Source organism: Littorina saxatilis, linkage group LG11, assembly GCF_037325665.1.
Source record: "Littorina saxatilis isolate snail1 linkage group LG11, US_GU_Lsax_2.0, whole genome shotgun sequence".
Taxonomy (NCBI): Eukaryota; Metazoa; Mollusca; class Gastropoda; order Littorinimorpha; family Littorinidae; genus Littorina; species Littorina saxatilis.
The window spans coordinates 5,358,772-5,366,222 of record NC_090255.1 but is presented as its reverse complement, the minus strand read 5'-3'; the positions used below and the strand labels follow the sequence as shown (position 1 = coordinate 5,366,222).

Sequence of the window (7,451 nt, the reverse complement as noted above, 5' to 3'; positions counted from 1 at the left end):
ACGGCCTATTATTCCAAGTCAAACGGCGGGGTATTTGGTGGACATTTTTATCTATGCCTATACAATTTTGCCAGGAAAGACCCTTTTGTCAATCGTGGGATCTTTAACGTGCACACCCAATGTAGTGTACACGAAAAGACCTCGGTTTTTCGTCTCATCCGAAAGACTATATTAAAATAAAAGTCACGTTACTACAACCCCTGACTTGGCGTCTCTATTGAATGCTTCCTGACCTAGCACCCCCACTGCTCTCCACCCCCCCCCCCCCACCCCATCACATTTGCATTCAGCTTTAATGTGTATTATCGAGGAATCGTCGCTTCTCGAGCCTCCGATCGTTAGATCGGTCGAGTCATCGGTGACACTGACGTATTGATATCGCAGGCTTGACGTAAGCTTGATGCTGTTAAAAGGACTGGATTTTCCCGCAGTTACCTAATAAGACAGCGAATCAGGGCAACGGTTGTAATGTTATGAAGGCTATGCCTGTATTCTGAAAAATCAGTCATGATAAGGCCAAAAAAAATAAGTTGTATGTTTCTGGTCACCCGACCCTACCTAGTTTTTTCCCGCCGACCCTAGACTTTTTTTTTATTGCATTTGTAAAAAAAAAAGAAGAAAAAAAGCGTCAAACGAAAGTAACAGACGGCAGACGACACAAGGGGGATAACCCCGCATCCCTTTTGTCTCATTTGTTTTGTAATGTGTTCAGCAGGGATCGCGTTTACGCACGATTTTTGCGTATTTGACGCATTTTAAAAGTCGCTGACGCGTTTTTTTCGCTGCGCCGCGTAAGCCATACGCAAAAATATTGTAACTTTTTCTTGTCTTCACGCAGCGCCTTTGCTCTGACTTAATAATCACCCGATCCTGAAACTGACTATAGGGCTCGAGAAGTGACGACACACATGAAATCTGCGCGTCAAAACTAAAGTCCGTTTCTTTTTGCATCGAAGTATCGCAAACGAACGTAACGAGGGTATTACCAGATAATGTCTTGTCGGATAATGAAACAGACATTAGCTGCTCTCCCATCTCGCGCTTCCAAAAGGCGGAAAGTGTGTCTAGTCGTATTAGCAGTGATGTACATTTTAGTCGGTCTCCGGTCTCTGACCGATCCAATTTCCCCAGGACCTATAGCTTTAACCCCAGCAGGACACAGGTCCGATTAACCTACAGAAGAAGTGGTCAAGGGTCCGATCGTTTTTGACAATGAAGCGGACATGCGGACTGTTCAATTTTCAAGAGGAAAGCTTGTTTCGGTTTTGCCAAGCGAAAGTAAACACTGCGTGAGGAAAGCTGGTTTCGGTTTTGCCAAGCGAAAGTATGCACTGCGTGTGACCAGTTTGTTGAGTGAACGAGGCACCATATGGGATCTGATTCTTTGAATTAATTTATCCTCAAGTTGGATCAAGAAGAAAAAAAGAAAACCGAACCCATATGGTGCCTCGAGTGCATTCATTGGCTCAGCAATAAATCATTGAGAGAGGATTCAGTGCACAGAACTTGGTGTGCACGGCTCGAAGAAACCGATTGTGTGTCAAAACCCAGGACATGATCCTGAAAGCAAAACTTGAGGGACCCGCAGAACGGTCAGATGCCTACCTGAAAAACATTGTCGACAGATGGGCAGTGAAAAAAAACCGACAACTGTTCAAATAACTTTGAAATGTGATTCAATCCTTTGAGTATCTAGTCATGACAGTCGCGGAAGGTGGAAGAATTTAAACTGAAAAATCTTTTTAAATGCGGTTTTACGAGTCGTGTTTTTGTCCTATTGAAATTGCAATCTCAGGACACTGTGTCCTATTGATTTTCAGTCTTCAGGACAATTGTCCTAAAGGCTGCTAGAAAAATGTACATCACTGTATTAGAGCGGGAAACAAACTCGCAAGGCCCGAAGGTTGGAGACAGCAGGGGTGTTATTCGACAGGCGTGCGCGGAGTTCGACAGGAAAACTTGCCGTATTTAGGTAAGGAGTGTCTTTAAGTCTTTCGTGCGTGTTTTGTTTGTGTCTGTACGTGTTTTCGTAGTACCCAAAAATATTGGTCCGTGACGCGTTTGTTTCGTTTCGTTGCGTATGACTTACGCGTTTTTTAAAAAGCTAGCGCGATCCCTGGTGTTGTCTTTCTCTTTGTATAGTAAGTCCAGTCTCTTTGCGTCACTGTATAGTTATTTTCTACCCTGACCAAAAAAAACAAAAAAACAAAAAAAATACCTACCTACCTACCCTATTTTGTGTAGCCATGTTACCAGAAACATACAACTTTTGTTTTGTTTTGCCTAAAAGGATTAGCAAAAGTTCACACCACCTTAATACTCAAATCAAACAAACTGAAAGTTTAGCACAACTTTAATCAATAATGTGAATGTGGGATGATTTGCCACGCCACTCTTGTCACGGTGTCACCGGGATTTTCCGTGTCGCACTGAGCTGGTGCTTATAAATAGCAACGCGGTGTTGTTCGCCGTTTAGCTTATCTCATGTCCCTAGCCATTACCCGTATGTACGCGATAGCCTTCGTACCAGAAAAGTTTTGCTCTGCAAAATCTGAATCATCATTGTTAAATAAATATTTTATAGTGTGACTTTAAGGGAAATAAGTATTTACCCACACTGGTGAGTACTATTTAACTTCTATAACACCGAATTGCTTGACAATGACTCGGATGTCGAACCACCGATAGAAACATGTACCGTAATGGCGGACTGCTAGGGCACGTGTTTGCATTGAAGGACACCTAAAAGAAAGACAACACTTATTCAGTGAACTGCGACAGAAAGGTGAAAAGGAAATAACCTCGAACTGAGGTAAATCGTAACCCATGCCTCAGAGATATTCGGAATTCCTTACAATTTCATTTGATATGTTCTAGCTCACTCATTTCTCGAGCTATGGTTAAAATGTGAATATCAAGTCCAATGCCAAAAAATGAAACTGCAGGCAGTTTTCCAACCCTACCCCCTAAATTTCGCGGTCGTCATTTTGTATTCCCCACATTCATAGACCACTGGGGATAACCTGATTAAGGCCGAGCGGAAGCCGAAGGCCGCGCCTGACACGTTTGAATGCAAGTTTTGTCTGTTTTCTAGGTATTGTTTGATTTATGTCGGGATTTAAGGTAAGCTACTGATTCAGCGATGACTAACTTTGTTTCTCGATGCATAAAAAGTCAGGGAGCGGTTGATATTTGCCCGTAAATAGCCTTCAAAGCTTACGAGCTGATTTGGTGAAATAAAGCACATTTCTACTTGCAAAACCCATCGTAACAGCCATTTCCGGTGCTCGATCGCCGACATTTTCAGCTTTGAAGGCTATATTTATGGGCAAATATCAACCGCTCTCTGACTTTTTATGCATCGAGAAACAAAGTTAGTCATCGCTGAATCAGTAGCTTACCTTAAATTCCGACATAAATCAAACAATACCTAGAAAACAGACAAAACTTTCGGATGAGACGATGAGACGAAAAACCGAGGTCCCTTCGTGTACACTACATTGGGGTATGCACGTTAAAGATCCCACGATTGACAAAAGGGTCTTTCCTGGCAAAATTGTATAGGCATAGATAAAAATGTCCACCAAAATACCCGTGTGACTTGGAATAATAGGCCGTGAAAAGTAGGATATGCGCCGAAATGGCTGCGATCTGCTGGCCGATGTGAATGCGTGATGTATTGTGTAAAAAAAAATCCATCTCACACGGCATAAATAAATCCCTGCGCCTTGAATATGTGCGCGATATAAATTGCATACAAATAAAACAATTTTTTTAAAAAAAATCCCTGCGCTTAGAACTGTACCCACGGAATACGCGCGATATTAACAGCTATTGTGTTTTCAGCGTAGCAATAGGGCCCGATATTTAGACGAGACAAGTATAATGCCGACGAGTCGAAGACGAGTCGCATTATACTTGTTCGAGTCTAAATATCGGACCCTATTGCTACGATGAAAACACAATAGCGTTTATATAGCTATTCTGACATTAAATTCTGTGTTAAAATCATGTTTTTGTCAGCAACAAGGACCAGAATGGTCCATGTCCTTGATTGCAGACGACGGTTCCCTTTCTGCATGAAGCCACGGAAATAACCGAACATTGAAAAACCCACGGACATGTATTACGGAGAAAACTCAAGATAACCGGATGCTTAGCATTACGTCAATATCTTAGGAATCATATGACGTTATGACGTATCATGCTTGCCTACGTAGATTGTATGTTCGAAAGTCTGACTTCTGTTGGGAATTCGCGTGGTGAAGACTGCGGTAAATCTGTAGATGATAAGAGAACAAGGATTGTCTCAGAAGAAACGACGAAATGTTTCAGACCGGTAACTTCATTTCAACATTGCACTACACAATGGACGTTCTATTAGTGGGGCTCGTATGTTGCAGACGCACTCATAAATCATTCACATCTTGCAACAAACATCATACTTTGTGGTATTGTTCCTTATAATTATTTAAGGGATTTCAGATACAGAGCCACTTCAGAAATCGGTTTTTTTGTCTTTGATAGGGAATAAAAGGCTGCATTTACAGCAGACGAAATTCGTACCAAAAGCGCTCAGCAGTAAATATTCCCAACTCAGCAAATGTAAAATTCAATGGTTTACCATGCACCAGAAGTTGTCTGCTGATAACACATGCATGACATAAATACTCTTATGGGTATTTTTGTGTTCTGGTATTTAATTTGATCGTTTTTAGAATTTTATATATCCGCAGCATGAAAATTCAAGATGGCGGCCTCCGCAACATTGCGTGTTTTGATTTGAGCGAAAACAACGTTTCTGAAGGTAAGTTTTCAAGAATACGCATCCATTCACCAATGTCACATCATTTTACTGTTTAATTCTCCCCTGGGGTGTGTTATTCATCGGGTGAAGTGCTGAAATGCAGAGTAATCTTGCAATAGCTCATCAGCTGGATTGTGATGCTGATAGATCTAGATCTATCTGTTGATTACAAGTAAGGAAATCATGATCGCCACGCTGGTGATTTTAAACAGATCAAACGAACTTTGAATAAAAGGCGAGGAGAAAGAGATTGTTCATGGTATGATAAATGATTAGTCCTGCCTACGTTAAGGACTTCCATAAGGTGGGGAGGGGTAGAGTCAAAAACTGAGTGAGGGTAGGCCAGATAGTAGGATGACCAGCTGGAGATAAAAACACTCCACTCCCCATGTCTTTACAGTGTTGTGATCAAACTTTCAAAGACGGTAGGTAACAGACAAAAGCATACAGTGTATGCTAATCAAATGAGATAAGTGGTTTTGAAAAATGAAGAGGTACCGCTCTTTGAGTTTTACAATTTTGGTTTGTTGCTTGTTTCTCATCCTTTTGCTTATTTTAAGTTGACCGTGCATTGGTGTGAATTTTATTTTTACAGGATATATACAAGAGTTACACCACATGCCGGTTCCTGGGAACAAGCGTTCTGCATTTATTCCGGTGCCACAGAAGGGAGCCGATTTCACTAGTACTACTGTATCAAGGTTTGTTACCTAATACATCTTAACAGTAAGATTTTTTTATTTGTATTAATTGGAACATGTTTGCACATCATTTGTAAGCGACCTCTGTGAATTTGATGGGTTTAACGTACGAACCCTCACTATGGTCAACATTCTGTTAGCGACTGTTTGAAGCGAATAAATGTAGCGGTCAGAAAGATTCCAGAATCAGTTGGGTCACTGGAAACTGTGTTTGTTTGTTTTTTAACCTGAAACAGTAAGAATTATACGAATTCATGAAATACAATTTTCTTTCATTTTGGTCTGTTGTGTGAAGACTTGCTAACCCGGCTTTGACCGACTCTCTGAGATAGTAAACATTATTCAAATACATTCAAATAAAAATGTCACTTTTCATCTTTTGTGTGAAGGGTACCACAGGCTGATTTCCTGCACCATGGATGTAGAGGAGGCCAGACAGTCTGCTTCTCATTCCAGCTGTGTTGCGTTTTTTTCTGCTCGTGAAGTGTATCGCCACATTGCCAAAGCCATTGGCCAAGAGAAGTCACCCTGTCTGCACATTTTGCATAGCCTTACAGGCTGTGACACTATGTCGTTCTTCAATGGTATTGGGGAATCAGAAGGCTTGGGAAGTATGGCAACCATTTGAAGACGTCACTCAAACTTTCTTCAGGTTGTCTGCTCCTCTTTGTAAGCTGAGTACCACTGACAGGGCAGCACAAGAGCTTTTTGGTGTACATTTGTAGGACAAAACCAGCAACGTACTGGGTGTAAACAGTGCTAGACGGTACCTCTTCAGTAAAAAGAGCTGCCAAATTGACCATAATCCCCTTACAAGTGAGGCGCTGCTGCAGGACATGAGATTGAGAAGAGCCATCTACCTATTAGACTTCCAAACTCTGTGGGCTGGCAGTTCAAGGCTGGAAAGTGGGAGTCATTCTGGACGAGCTTTCAAGAGGTATCCAGCGTGTGCCGAGAACTCATGAGGTGTGCCTGCAAGAAGAGCTGTACAACAAAACGCTGCAAATGCTGCTAAGAAGGACTGCAGAGCACAGCTCTCTGCAAATGTGCTTGCATGCCTGTGAAAACTGTCAGCATCTAAACTGTGCAAAAATATTATTGCACCCATTTTCATACCCCAACTCAAACTTTTATTCCTGTGTCATTTTATTCAAACTGTCTATGCCATTAAAGGCTCGCATCTTCGCTATCTGGCACATTTTTTTTTAACATCATCATTTACGCCGTCAAAATAAGGATACCCTTGACGTGACAAAGAGATGTGACAAAAACTTCGGGTACCTTTTAAAAAGCCGACGACAATTCCTGAGGCACAACTGGGTCACTGTTGTATACGAAGAGAAAGTCAACTTGATTATCCATCCAGAACAGGTTGTTTTATTTCGCCATCTTGCATATTTCTAGTGTTGTGCCATTGTACCTACTGATGTATGTGTCGATCTCACGGATGAGATGTTTATGTGTCAAATTTGAGGGATACCCAAGTCAACTAAAATCCATGTATTTTAGCAATGACCAAGTGGGTTGCGTTGACACTTTCAGGAATGTGTGTCTACGCACGAGGCGTAGTTCAACCGTTTGAGTACATTTTCAAATCTTCACGAAATAATATTTTAAAAACTGCCACAGGTTTGTTGACTTACATCCCACATATTTTTGACTTCGCATGTATATATGACAGATGGTTGTTTCAAGTACTGCCAAAGTTTCTTTTGAGTATAGACACTTGCCGGAATGTGCTAGTTGTGTAAACACATGAGAACAAACAACGTTTTCGAAATACAGCGATTATGAATTTTAGTCGACTTTTGAGTTGATACATTACATTTTTATCAGTTTTATTTTGGGGGTACCCTTATTTGGGCGGCGGTCAAATAACCCATGTAAAGGCCACCTTTTATCTTAAAAGTGTTCCAGTTAGCCAAGTTGAGTGCCCTCAATAG

At 41.4% G+C, this 7,451-nt stretch overlaps 1 protein-coding gene across 1 annotated transcript in view; it reads left to right on the top strand.

Annotated features, from left to right (window-relative positions):
* Nucleotides 1–690: 690 nt before the first annotated feature.
* LOC138980651 (uncharacterized) overlaps nucleotides 691–7,451 on the top strand; it is a 38,051-nt gene continuing 31,290 nt past the window's right edge. Inside the window, exon 1 of the mRNA XM_070353560.1 lies at nucleotides 691–1,972. The gene's annotated coding sequence lies outside the window, so the exon portion shown is untranslated. The remainder of the gene's footprint in view (nucleotides 1,973–7,451) is intronic.